The sequence below is a fragment of the Emydura macquarii genome, unplaced genomic scaffold, assembly GCF_026122565.2.
Source record: "Emydura macquarii macquarii isolate MOO-44397 ecotype Brisbane River unplaced genomic scaffold, CSIRO-AGI_Emac_v2 contig_3240, whole genome shotgun sequence".
Lineage (NCBI taxonomy): Eukaryota > Metazoa > Chordata > Testudines > Chelidae > Emydura > Emydura macquarii.
In genome coordinates, this window is record NW_027133377.1 from 6,147,501 (window position 1) to 6,162,243 (window position 14,743).

General features: G+C 42.3%; 1 protein-coding gene across 3 annotated transcripts in view; it reads left to right on the forward strand.

The window, feature by feature from the left end:
* BDNF (brain derived neurotrophic factor) overlaps window positions 1–14,743 on the forward strand; it is a 46,596-nt gene that overhangs the window by 2,166 nt on the left and 29,687 nt on the right. Inside the window, exon 2 of one of the 3 annotated variants that reach the window (XR_010916973.1) lies at window positions 8,304–8,534. The exons of the other annotated variants lie outside the window; for them this stretch is intronic. The gene's annotated coding sequence lies outside the window, so the exon portion shown is untranslated. Of the gene's footprint in view, window positions 1–8,303; window positions 8,535–14,743 lie in introns of those variants that run through there. 3 annotated transcript variants of the gene reach the window in all.

Below are 14,743 nucleotides of genomic sequence, written 5' to 3' on the forward strand. Positions count from 1 at the left end.
GAGCGGGGTGGCCCAGGGAGAGGCTGGCAGGCAACCCCCGCTGCCTCCCAGGGACAATCGAGGTGCTACCAACCCCCCGGAGGCGTGTGATGGTTTTAACCGGCGAGGCAGAGCCTGGGGTGGCTGGAAACCTCTCGCCTCGGCTTCCCCCGCTTTGTTGCAGTCAGCGCAGGCCGGGGCGGCTGCTGCGGCTCAGGGTTGAAGGTGCGGGGCCCCGGGAGCCGGGGGGGGGGAAATCTCCGAGAGTCGTGAATCCCCCTCGGCGGCGGCGATGCAGACGCAACCCCCTGAGGCCGGCTCCTTCCCCAGCCGGAGTAGGGACGGCCACCCCGTGGGGCTGATTCACCCTCCCGCCGCCGCCTCGCCCCCGCAGAGCGGTGATTCCCCCTCGCCGGAGCCCTTTGTTCTCGGTTCACCTGCTGGCCTGGCTAGCCCCTGTAGTGTGTGTGCGCCCCCGCCAGCCAGCCCGCGCTGCGCTGCGCTGCTCGGCGCCCCCCCTCCCCAGGGACCTGGCTGACGATTTGTGTCTAACCCCGGCATGAAGGCGCTCACGTAGCTCAGGGAAGAAGGGAGTAGCCCGGGCAGGCCGGGCGATTTCACAACAGCCGGGTGTGGTTACAATAAACACACGCGCGGGGCGGGGGGCAGGGATGGGGCGCGCAGCTCCGCACGCAAACGGGGAAGAAACCTCGGGTGACAGTGATTGGATTCCTGCCCCCCCCCCCCGCGCACCCCCGAGCCCTGCGGTGATTGAAACATCGACTCCTCTCCTCGCTCAGCTGTGTCGGAGGGGGGATTTCTGCTTAAGCTGGTGCAATTCCAAGCGTGCTGCAAAGGAACTCCGAGGCACCAGCATCACCGCCACCTCCCACCTGCCCCAGATGGTGCTGCTTTAAATACGGATCTGCAGGGCTTGCAAGCCTAAACAGGAGATTCATTACGGAGGGGGAGCAATTAAAGGCGCAGCGTTCCCTTTCCTTTCTCTCTACCTCTGATTTCCTCCCAAAACCTAATTCACAGGCAGGGAAGAGGAGTAAATATTGTGACATTCTGCACTGGCTTGATTGATGTGAAAAAAATCAGCTGTCAGTTTAAATTGCAGAGTTCACTTGCCTGGTGTGTTGCAAATCCCTGCCTCAGACTAATACAGTTGCTAAGGTTTCCAATGAATGCATCATTAAGGGAGGTATTATCCAGTTAGCGTAGTTGCCAATTTATCTGACAGTTGAACCGAGAAAATTGTAGGTCTGCGGTGTTCTGGGAGGAAGGAATTTTTTTACTCCAACAGGAGATATATCGCCGTTCTTAACGCTATGAACCTCAAGCTAATCCAAAGCAGTGTCATATAACTCTTTACGCCACATCACTCGTCGCTTGTGAGATACAAGGACTGGGTAAACAGCCTCCCTGGAAAGGTATTCTGTAAATATTACACCAAATGTTCAATACTGATGCCGAAATCATCAAATAAACCTAAAATGAAAGTACATTGTTCTAATATACATAAGAAAACAGAGTTTAAATGGTTAACCCACCCACACCTCCTTCTCAGAAAACAAATACAACAATCGCCTGAGATGTCACGCAAATTATTATTTATTACGTTTTCAAACATTAGCGTCTAATAATCTAGCTCCCCTACCGGAGAAACACTTATGATAGTCCTGGACTTGGTTGTAGAGGAATCAGTCAAGATCTCCATATTCTTCCATAGCATAATGACACAGAGAACTGGCTGCTGAGGTTACTATGCAAGTTGTGAGTTGAGAATGGGCAAGTGGAAAGATTTGTTGTGATCTGCAGCCGATGTTTTTCCCCATTTCCCTGCACTTACTTCTGAAATTTAGCATTACTTTGAATGCCAGTCAACCTGAAATAAGACGCATTTATTAAACAAACACACAAGATGGTGGGAAACCAGACAAAAGTCAACACCAAAAGTGTTTTCTTTATCATCTCTTTTTTTTTTAATGAACTCTGCTAATTTGCAATTTCATTTCATTTAAAATCACCATTAAAACTCCCCTCACATATTAAAGGTTTTATTTTGTTCCTCAGGGATTGATCTACTATATGATCTACTATACAAACACTTCTATTATGAATTAGTTGCTGTGATTCTTGCTAAAACTCATCAAATTCCAAAAATAATTTATTCTGTCATATGTTATTGCCAAGGAGTTGCTATTTATATGATTCTTCTACTCCATGGATAATTTTATATATCTCCATCTATTTTAACTGTACAACTGTTACCTCTCTTCTGGCTCTTGACTATTCTCTTTTCCTACGCTTCTTTCTAGCTCTCCCTCTCTCCTCTTTTGTCAAATTCTACCCATTATTGTCAAATTATCTACCCATGGGATGTCGCTAACAAACAGGACTGGGCCAAATTCAGATATCCTTGCTCACACTGGGCAATATATTACTCTACAAGTATATTTTTCACTCGGCATTGGTTTCTAAATGCCCTTTCTAGAGTTGTGAAATATGTAGGTCATGCCAATCAAAAAGTATGTGTGTCCTTTCTACATACCACTAGATGCTTTAGAAACCGTCTTCTTTTTTGGGCCTAAGATTAGGTTGAAGTCACAGAATGCAGCAACCTAGGATAACAGATTGGGGATTGAGGCCAGCAAAAATGGTAAAATTGTACTTAATGTGGAAATATGCTATCCAGAAAAAGAGAGACTGAGGAGTAAATGTTTGAATTTATAATCCCTTTTGCCATTCATGTTCAGTGAGTCAACCGAGCCATGCAGACTGCAAAGTGTGGACACATGATAAATCAAAAGACTTTATAGTCTTGGATATATAAATTCGATATGAGTCCTTAGAATAACAACTCTTAGAAATGCAAGTCTGTCCTAGGGGACACATATTTTCAGTCCCTGCTTCTCCCCCGAGTTATGAGGTTTGTATATCCAAGAGACTGTAGCCAAAGAGGCTGTCACCACTCTCATTCCTTCCATCTTATGCCAGCCCCCCCTGCATCACAGATACTGAGAAGGCACCATAGGCAAGTGGACACCAGATCATGTATGATTGGACATGCCACATGTCTCTGGGAAAGGCTTTAACTAATACCAATACAGTGCAAAATCCATGAACAACCTCTGTGACTTCCTGCACCCACATGCCAGAAAGGTACCATGCAGAGACGGCTCTCTTTAACTGAAAATATTGCTGAGAAATTCTCTTGCAAGTTTATTGCCAGAAAAATATACTAGCAAGCATGGAGTGCGCATAACAACTGCCCACCCATTTTCATTATTTCACAAATGTATGATGCGTGCTTGTGTCAGCATTAACATTCCCATCTGTTTCTGTATTGTTTCTATTCTTAGTTGATGTATGTTGGGCGTAGGTGTCTGAAAAGGATTTTTCCCCTTTCTGTGTTTCATGAAAGAATAAATGAGAGCCAAGTACTAAAATAAATTGATTTGTGAATTTGAATAGGGCAATAGGAAATAGAAAAGACTCTGGACCAAACCTGTGACTTAATGGGAGTCTGCATGAGTAAAGACCCCTGGGTTTGGGCCTCTGTGTGCTGCTAGAAAGTCCTCTGCTAAGCTCACTGGCACAAGGAATAAATGTCAGAAATACCACTCCTATTCCTGTCACAAAGGAACAATACATGTGCCTGACTTTCTTACACTTGCAAAAAATCAGTATCATTTAGCAATATTTTGGCACCCTTCTGAGCTTGCTGTTTGAGGGCCCGGTTTTATGGGTTTATGCCCATGACGAACTTTGCTTGTCTGCTCAGTCCCATTCAGCTCCTTACTAGGGCAATCTCTGTGGGACTACTTGCATGAATAAAGTTATCACATGCTTGAGTGTTTGCAGGATTAGGCCCTTAATTGCATATACATTTTCAAATCTTCACCTCAGTGTACTCATAACTTTGGCAAGCAGAAGACTCTAGGTATTTTATATCCTGTAGGGGTCTTCCTCTGTGGCAAAACTGGGTGACTGTTACCACCAAAGTTAATAGAAGTTTTGCAATTGACTGCAACAGGAATACAGTCTGAACCCATTGACTGTATGTTGCACTTTCTATTTCTGTTTGAATGTAATAACAAAGGACAAAGTCTTTTGGGCTACTTAGGAAAAATGCCTATTGAAGTCACTGACAGACAAGGGTCTGGGTCTCACCTTTGAGCTATCGCTGGGTTCCCCTGCTTCCCAGGCCAGGTAGGGGTCATTTCGGTCCCTGGCAGACCTTAAAGCAGCATCCTAGCTGCTCCTCTGAGTAGGGCTGGTTTCTAATAGTCCCACACTGGCTGACAATCACCATAATGCAGTGCATTCTGGCCGTGCCCCTTCCACTCACAATACACTTTCTGTGCCAGGGGCTAAGAGAAATTTCTGTAGAACCAGCTCTGTGGCAACCTAGCTCTGCACATTTTGCAAAGTTTTATAGCCCCTTTATGCCATTGAAGCATTAGTGTGGGATATTAGCAAAGGGGCATTCATGGGCTAGGGTCTATCCTTATGAATTTAAATTTATAACTCCTCCCCAACTCCCACTGCCACCCATCTTGCTCCACCCCTTTTTTTGTGGGGGTGGTTGGAAAGGTCCAGTCTGAGTTTCTTCAGGCATAGCGCACGGAAATGCAATTTAACAAGTGGTATATTTAAGCCGTATATTTTGCCATATATTGTAGCCTCTAATTTATTTAGACATTCAATTAGAAGGATTAAGTAACATGTTCATTAAGTTATAACTTTTTCACTAGTTTGCCATTTAAAATGATTACTGAAAGTACCACATGTGGAAAGAATGAACGCCTTCTTGAAACAGGAAGTAGTCTACACACATCTGAAGTGAATGCATTGGTTAGTGATGCAGGAAATACAGAGACTTTTAAAAACACAGATCTAGCCACAATTGTAAATAATAATTGTTCATTTCTGGAAGGGGGGGAGAGTCTGTGCAATCAACTAAAATGTTTATATGCTTTGTGCAACAAAGGAGGTCTAATTATGCAAGTTGTTTCCTTTTTAAAATAGAAGACATTATACCCTGAAATTCATTGTGTATCATGAATAATGCATTAAACAGTCATGGCACTAGATAATTAGATGGACCAACTAAGAGGAATATGAAGGGACTGGTAGCCCAAGGATTATAGAAGGTGTGTGGGCATTTTGACATCCAGGAAACACTAAAGATCTGGCCTTAACTACCTCAGCCTCATGAAGATAGTTAAGAGGAAATGTGGGTGTAGAAAACCTAGCAAACTAGTCACTGGATTGGTTAGATTATTGCAGCAGTTCAAAACACAGTTGGCACAGACACCCACATGATTGCCCTTTGATGAGGCCGTTATTGACTTTTTACAGATGCCATGGTTAAAATGATGTCTTACATTTATTGGATGACAGGCCTCTGTCTAGAATTCTGTCATTACAATAAATGTCAAAATATGTGCTGAAGTATTCGAGAAACCTTTAAACATTGGTTCCCTCCATCAAGAGTTGAATAGCAAATGACCCCTAAATTCATCATAAACATGAATGTCTTAGAATTCATGTTTGTGTAAGTAGCCCCCGTACAGTGTGAATCTGAGGAAATGCGCAATTTGTAAGAGTTTGTTTAAATTAAGGCTGCTTTAAAGGAAAAGCAGACAGCCTGGTCCAGTGACTAGGCTATTGGACTGGGCATGATGAGATCTCAGTATATTCATGGCTTTGCCACTGACCTGTTGTGTGACCTTACGCAAGTCACAGCATCTATGTGCCTCAATTTCCCCATCAACATTATTCCCCATAACAATACTTCCCCTCCTTTGTAAAACATTTTGAGATATAAGTTGAAAGGTGATATATGAGCCAAGTATCTATGTATTTTTATATGCCAGATTTCTTTTTAAATGAGGATTTATTAAGAAACACTCATGAATGTTGAGACTGGTGAGATTGCAAACTTATTATTCACAGGGCAAATAAGATGTAATAATATGAGTTGATCTATATCCTTCTCTAATGTATTGCCCTAGTATAGTTATGGGGGCTTCAGCATACCTACATCAGACCTGATCCTGCATACAGATGGCTATGTGGTGTTACTCCTTGCACATCCTGTTAAAAAAATACTCTGGAACACTGTCCAATGTGCAAACAAGATAGGCAGTGAAGCAGTGTCTATTCAGGGCTCACTCACCCCTTACCCAACTCTTAACCAGCCCCGCCCTGAGGAGCAGGAAAAGTAGGTGTATAGGAGATATAGAGGGATTGGCTCAACCCCACTTATGCCACATATTGGGCATGCAAAACCTAAACTGTTACTCCACTCCCATATCAGGAGTAAACTGCCCCTTAGGCAGTTACTTCTGCTGAGGATCTGATGTCAGGGTGTAATGTTCCTGAAGATATACAAGTACATTAGAGCTCAGAACTTGCAGCCTGTCTCAACCAGTCCTGTGGGTTAGAGCTTTTTGTCTAACATTTATAAAGTTTGTTGTGCTTAGTCTGTTATGTGCTACAGTTTCCTTTCTAGCACCAGGTAAATATCTTTTACCAAAGGGTAGGGGGGAAAAATCCTAGGTGTGCAATTACAACCAAAACACCCAGAAAAATATTAAATGTACACCAAACCATATGTTCAACTGCTACATCCCCACAATGTAACAGCTAGCTATTGGTGCACAATGCACCTCATGCATGCATAGTATCTCCCTTTGCCTGGGAAGTCTTCCCAACTTCTCCCACACACAATAACGCTGTTTGAATTTTAGAGTCATTTTTTTAAAACAGGCCAAAGGCTGCATGCAAACATTCAAGTGCAATTAACACAACTGTATGTGCAAATGGCTAGCTCGAAATTTGAATAGGCATAAACCTGATTTCTGTATATAATCAGTTATAGTTTGCAACTGCACTTGCAGTGCAGTTGTGCACACAGACCTTGAACATAAAGCCGCCTTTACAAATTTGGCCCTTGAAGTTGAGAACTAGAGCTGGTCAGGAAATGGTTATTTTTTTACAAAATTATTTTAAATGTCAAGGTTATATTTGTTTCAAAGTGTTCAAAACAGTCCCGTTTTTAAAAATTTGTCAATATTTCTCCATATTTTTAATTGAAAACATTTTATGGAAAATTTTAGCAAAATGTTGACAACCAAACTTTATCAAATTTTCCAAAGAAAATATTAAAAAGAGGCTAATGTCATTTTAAAAAGAGAGCCCAGTTTTTTATCATTAAAAAAACCCAACTTTTTGTCTGAAAAATCTGACCAGTTCTATTGAGAAGGGAATGCTAGACTGGGCTAAATTCTAGCATTGGTATTTTCCTGTGGATGTAAGGCTGAATAGACCTCTCAAATGTCCTTCATTTCCAGGGATGTCCATCACTGTAGCCCTGAGAGTACCTGTGTCTCTCTCTCTCACACACACACACACACACACACACACACACACACACACACACACACACACACACACACACACACACACACACACACACACACACGAGATGTCCCCTCATTTTTATTGCTGAAAATTAATTACATCCAAAATAGTGAAACCAGAAAGAGCCATTCATAAGAAAGGAATGCATTTCATGGCATTTTAAGTTTTCTTAAATAATTTTGTGCCCCTCATTTTGGGTCTTTGTCACACACTGTGTACATGTGGGTCATGGCAAGGGAAGAAAAATGAGTTCCAAACATTAATCTCTCTGACTGACTCCTCCTTCTCCACTCCATATCAAATCCATTTGTTTTTTATCCCTCAATAGTTGCCTTACACACAATAGGGCTTTCCAATCCCCAGTTACACCTGATATCAGTGACAATAGCACTTTCAACTCACCATCTGCTTTTCTGTTCACCAGTCTTTACATTTACCTAGTCTCAATCATCAATCTCCCACCCGTGGACGTTTTCCAGAGTCCTCATTGCTTATCTTGGCTCCACCAGAGCTCTCTGCTAGATCATCATTCTCTTAAATTTACAGAGGTTTTCCCCAATCTACCATCCTTGGCACCAAATAATCATTCTGTGCTATTCTTTACCACTTACCTTCCCACTGAAAATTTCTTGCACGGCTCAAACACTTGTATGGTAGCAGTTTCCAAGTTTTAGGGAGCCCATGAGACCCTAAGAGAAGATTAAGCCTAGATTTTTTGAGGCATGTCTAGAAAAATGTGTTTGACACAACCAGTATCTCGTATGCATTTATCTATAAACCTTTATCATCGAGGATGGGAAGGAAATGGGTATCCAGTGTGAGGCATGGCATTCAGGGCATCAAGAAAGCTAAAGGAGGTGAACCGTACCAAATTTATTTTCTTCTAGGTCCATATCAACCACTGACAACATGAAACGGGCAAGCCAGCCTGACACAGAGAAATAGGGCAAGACCAGAGAAATATGATGATATGCCTTCCTGCCCACAAGTGGCTATTTCACCAGATGCTCTTGCTGTGTGACAGCTGTCTGGTGCACTGATTAAATGAATAACTTCCTGTTAACATGGTGATTGTGTGCTATGCCTAGTCCCTCTCAGAAACTGGGAGTCAACTTGAGTTCAATACATGTTACCTTAGCAAACTATTGGGGACACTGCAGCCACAGAGCTGAAACTCTTTCAGCTCAGTTTGCCTATGTCTCCTGATCCTTCACAGTGTCACTGTCTCAAATTAGGCTTCCGAAACTGCATTTGCAGGCCAAAGTGGTAACAAAGTCTATACTGCTTTAGTAAGTGGCTGAGCAAAACAATGATCTACAGTCAACTTGATAATATTTCTCTGTTTGTCTGTCTGTCTGTAACACGATAATTTTTGAATGATATATTTGACAGCAGCAATTAACACCTTCCAGCATAACAGCACTCTCCCCTCCTCCCCCCACCATCACAGCTCTACCCATTGCCTCCAACAGAGTTTAAAATGTTGTCACCGGAATGACTTATCTCCCAGATAGAAAGAAAAAGAAATACGTATGGGGGGAAGGGAGAAGGAGAGAATGGGGTGCTTTTGGGAACTCACAGAACCCCTGCCAAGTTGTGGATGTGAGAATGGGGAGACACAAAGAGCCTCAACAATGATAGGGAAGAGGGAAATGAGGAAGAACACAGATCCCCTGGCATGGGGGGGGAGTGAGGGGGACAATGATATGGAGGAGGGCCACACAGACAGCTCCTGTCATGGGGATGAAAGGATAAATGGTAAGGTGGGGGGGAAGCTAGGGCACATAAAGCCAGCGGCATGGGGAGAAGTTGGAAGGGGGGACACAGAGCCCCTGGCATGAGCGAAGGTCTCAGAGGATTGCAGAGTCTCTGAAAGAGGTTGATGGAAGGGTGGCACACAGGGGTTTTGTGTGGTGGAGTGGAGGCATGAAAGAAGTCTCTGGTGCATGCAATGCACTCGCCCTACAGAAGCAATAAAGTATGCAAAACTCCTAGTAGCCTTAACTTAAACTCTGGAATGCAAACCAGCAGAGATGACCTGTGCCTGCCAATAGTGGCAGAGTGAGGACAGCCAGCTTCAGCAGTGTTACTGAGCATGATCAGTCCATGTGAGTATGCTCAGTACAAGCTAAGCAGCAAATCTGGGAGGGAGGGGGAGAGGGACGTGATCGTACATGCCTCCCCCCCATGCATCGCCTCTGCTGACCAGACCAGTTCCTAAACTTCTGGAAAGAGGCTGCCTAATCTCTAGTACAAAGAATGACAAAAAACAAAAACAGCACAACACAAAATACCTTCCGTGCACCTATAAGTATTCCTTAACCTTATAGTGTATAGTCCCAGAGCATAATACCAACATTGCTGGGACGGAGAAGCATCATGCAAATGACCACTCCCTGTACTTCAGCATGTATATACCTAGTGCAGTGGTAAGGTGTAGGTTATAAATTGGAACAGGACCACAACCACTGCTGAGCTTTTTTCACGCCATTAATTTTCATAAGTGCCACTGCAATTTGGCACAACAGAGCCCAAATGAGGGTGTGGAACAACCGAAGCATAACACAGGTACAGAGGCTAAAAGAAGGGATATCATTTAAAATCTGACTTCTAGCATATACCTAAAAGAACTCCCTGTACTCATAAGCATTCCCAGACCTCTGTCTATTGCCACACGCCAGTATTAATACAAACAAACTTTGAGCAAGAAGAGCGTTTGGACTATTGGCAAGTTCATGAGTACAACAAGCGCTATTGCGCGATGGAGGCGAGGGCGAAAGGGGGGTGATTAAAGAGGATTTTTATGGATGAGAACACTGGGATGTGACCAGCAAACTGACAGTATTTAAAATAGGACCTCGCCCACAGTGGGCTTCATTATGAAGTCAAAACATGAGGAGTCCCACTGATGTTAAGAAGACTTTTGGCATGAGGGCAAAGCTGCAGAATTGGGCCCAACATAAGGTGAACAAAACCCCCACAGATAAAAAGTCAGTGCTTTTTGGCAACTGAACTATCCAGCTCTTTGATGATTTATGAGTACCCCATGCAATTCAAGAGCAGATAACTTGATGAACGCAGTTGTCTCCATTTTTATGAGTCAAAGCTTCTTGTGGGCTGTCAATAAATGGTATCACAAGTTTGGCTGGTGCTGCAGCTACTTACACCAAGTCTTTCTTTTTAAACAGTGAGTTTTCTCATAAATAAGTCACATTTGTTACAGCTTTACTTTATCTTGGTATTTAACTTAGACCCTCTTTTCACAATGCTCTTTCTTTAAATTAATAAAATCATTAACACTTAATTAACAAAGTGTTAATAGAATGCAAATTAGGGATCCTTACATAAGAACAGTAGTTCCAGACCACCAAAGTAATCTTTATTAACAGTTAAACTTCCTAAAAGAAAAAAAATGGTGCAATTTTATTTTTAATTGTATGACAATTAATTGGGCTCTTGTTAAGAAACTAATTGAAAATATACCTTTAAATTCTATTAGTTCTCATTTACTTTATTTGACATTGACACAACTACTTATAAGGTGCTTATTTAACACAGCTATTAAACATTGATAACAAGAAGCAATCGTCAAAATGTCATAATTTACATATGAAGAGGTTTCCCTCAGTGCAAGTCCTGTCTAAAAATGCCATTTTATCCTAACATGGGCTGAGTGTCTAAGTAACACATTCTGTTGCAAGGAGTTTTGCATCAAAACTTTTTTTTCTATATTTAAAATCCAAGGGAAGAAATGTTGAATATTTAACATTCTGTATCCTTTTTTATCTTCATTCCCATCACAGAAGAGCTCTTTAGGCCTCATCAATGCGCTCTAGGTACAGCATCAGACTATATTATTCATATTATGAGCTGTAACCCAAATTAATAAACCAAAGGGGGAAAAGCTATACATGCCTAGAAGGGTAAAAGATTACGCTTAGAAAATACAGCAGAGCAATGAACAGAAACAAACAAAAAAAAAAATAGAATTGTATAAATTCTTTGTAGGAGAAAGCAATGTTTAAAAAAAAAAAGGCTCTGGTCGGCCCTGATTTGCACTCGTTCCATCCCTGCTGACTTCACTGGTGGTTACATTCATGTAACTAAGGACACAATGAGGTCAATGTATTGCATATAACAAAAATAAGTTACAGCTAAAGAGAAAGCAAAAGCTAACAATATCACAAATGAAATATGAGAGAGTATAAAACTAAAATCTCATTTAAAGCAGTCACATTACAGCAGAATAACAACAGAACAGGGGGGAAAAACAGTGTCTATGGAATAACCATACAGAATATTATTTATAAATGTACACCTCATGGGTACCAACCCTTGAACCAGCAAACAAAATGCCTGATCCAATGTCTTCTCAAGTCAATGGGTGCATTCCTAGTCTCTTCTGTGGGCTTTGGAGCACACCCCTAAGTCAGACTAAAAGGGGGATGGTCAGCTGAAGTTCCACTGAAACATACATCAGGCCTGAGGAAGGGAATCCTCCCTTCCATGATATGTTCCCAGGCCAGGGCAACCGTTGCCAATTTCAAACAGACATGGGGTCATGAGGAGTAGCACCGTCCTAACGGGCACAGGGAACACATCATAGCTGTGCCTTACTGCCTTGGCTCTGTGTGGAGATGTGGTCATGTGATTCCATACTACATGTGAGCACACTGGCCACGCCCCCACTGGCAGACCACATGTGTACGTCTCCCTTACACACCCAGATCGCCCTGTTGAGACCCCACACAGAAGGCACTTCCATGGTGCAGCTTCCTGCTGTGAGTGAGGCAGAAATGCATCGTTTAGGCTTTGCATGCCCAAGCAGGGCATGGCAGGGTTTGGCACACAGAAATGAACAGGTTTCATTCAGGAAATGGTATACAGCACAAGGGAGGTTATTTTAAAATATCTCATAACAAACATTTATTTCTAAATAGAAATCATATCGTAGTTATTTATATCTGATAGCTGCTGATTGGGGTCTACAACCTGCATTAGCGAGGGAGGGGCTGGCTAGACTACATCTAACACATCTTTTCCACCTCTAATTTCTAGTAATCTATTATAGCCCAAGGAATACAGTCGTCATGGAGTGCCATGGCCAGAGAGTCAATTGGTGGCCCAAACAATTAATTTATGCACTAAAGTTTGGAAGCATGATATATTCAAGCTAGTGGGGGGGGGGGGACTAACGAGAGCTTCACAATTACAGTTAATAAAACAATGGAATGTACAAATTGCTCTTCCAGTGCAAAACTGCCCATAAATCAGTGTAAGGATCCTCCCAGAGCATTCTCAGTGCTACCATAGTGGCTCCTACACCAACCACCCCTCCCTGTGGCCAGCACTGGAGGTGTAGCTGGAAGAAAGAGGGTTAGCTAAGCTATCCCCTACATTTCAGCTAACACCAGCTGCTGCAATGAACCCATGGATCCCCACAAAGGACATTGGTACCCATTGCAAAGACATTGGCATCCTTCAGGCGGTGGTAACATGTACCAGGGAAGGGACTGACACAAAACACACCAAGGATCAGGAGGAGGGGATGGGAATGTAAAGTTCATTTACAGTCATCTGTGCACACATGCAGGATCCCCTGAGATGTGTCAAGCATCCTTCAGCCACAGTTAAGGGCTCAACTCATTTTATCAAGAAGAAAAAGTTAAAAAGGCTGACCCCCCTGTCTCTATGTTGATCTCAAATGTCAAATGCTTTGAAGTCTACATACCAAATGGTGCCAATTATTCTGTTAATGATAGATTTACAATCCCAAGTATTTGATAAAATGAAAGACAGCAAACAAAAGTATATTACGAACAATCTTGGCCCTATCCATAACTCATTTAATAAAAGTCTCTCTCATCACAAGCCAAAGTTATTGAATGAGAAGAGCAAGGTGTGGTCTGGGGTTCATTTCTAGTATGGTATTTAATTTGTATCAACACATTGACATATATACTCTGAAACTAAACCGTCTTCTATAGTTTTTCAGATTTTTCATTTTCTAACACTTTAACATGGGCAATGATTTTGATACTCAGAAGCACCTCTCTCCTGAGGTATTTGAATATGCTATTAAAAAAAATCCTGAATCCATCTTAAAAAAAACACTGACTAGTTAACCCTGAAAGGACTATGCACCATAGATGTAGCTGTCCTTTAAAGGTGTGATCCCCAGCCCAATGAATTCATTAGAAAGATCAAGACTCTTCGCTGTGCATGGCATAGGATGCCTCAGTCTGGAAGGATTACTGGAAATAAAATAATAGCTGACAGCTATACACTCTCTTCATCCTCAAGAATACCAAGGTGCTTTATAAACATTTATGTGTACAGGAACCCCCTAACTCACTTCTGAGCTTGGAATATGGCAGCTGTTTAAAAGTGTACAGCAACAGTACAAAACTACTGGCAGGACGTCCTTACAAAGGAAAATCTAGGAGCAAATTCTGCTCTCAGACACACACGTATGTGATACCCTTCACACACATCACCCCCAACTCTGCCCCCTCTTAATATCAAGGGGAATTCCACACCTACAGGATATGTGTGTGTGTTTTTTAATTACAAATAATGTTAGAATGTAGAAGAGTTTTCTAAAGACTGTTACAGATCCAATGGTTTGTGGCATTATTTTTAAGAGATATCAAAAAACAGGCTATGAGTAGATTATTAACTAGTAAGTATTTGGTAAAAAACACACACACTTCAGGGTCTGACTAGACAATCAGTTTATTATACTGCTAGAATGCGATCCTTTTAAAAATTAAAAATAATTCATTATAACACATCTAATTGAAGGACTCTGAACACTTACAGGAAAGGGGAGATGACTCAATCCCAGCACCTTTCACCCTCAAGTGCAGTAGTAGTTTTCTGGTCTCCCTTAATCCTAGAGCTACAATGGCAGGGTTCATCTCAGAAGTACATCTCTCTCTGTCTATCTAATCTACCTGACTATGGCTCATGTTTCCCCAGCCCTGAAGAATCACACACAGCCTCTTTTGGAGGGGGTGGGGGAGGGCAGAGGGATGGATTTTCTTTTTCTTTACTGTATCTGCAACTGCTTTTGATCCTCCTTTTTGTTATTTCATCCACTCTTCCCCATCATCACCAAGAGATATGCATTCAGGACCTCTCTTTGTTAGTCATGAGGGTCATGCAGTGAACACTTGAATTGCTCAGGTAGTACACAGTAGTTACTGGATACTCTCATGCACGACCCAGATACTTTGCTCTCTGCTCAGACAGTAACTTTTTAATGCCTGCAAGAGCACATGGGAGTAATGCAGTGACACCGATTATACTAATTCCCAGTTTCTAT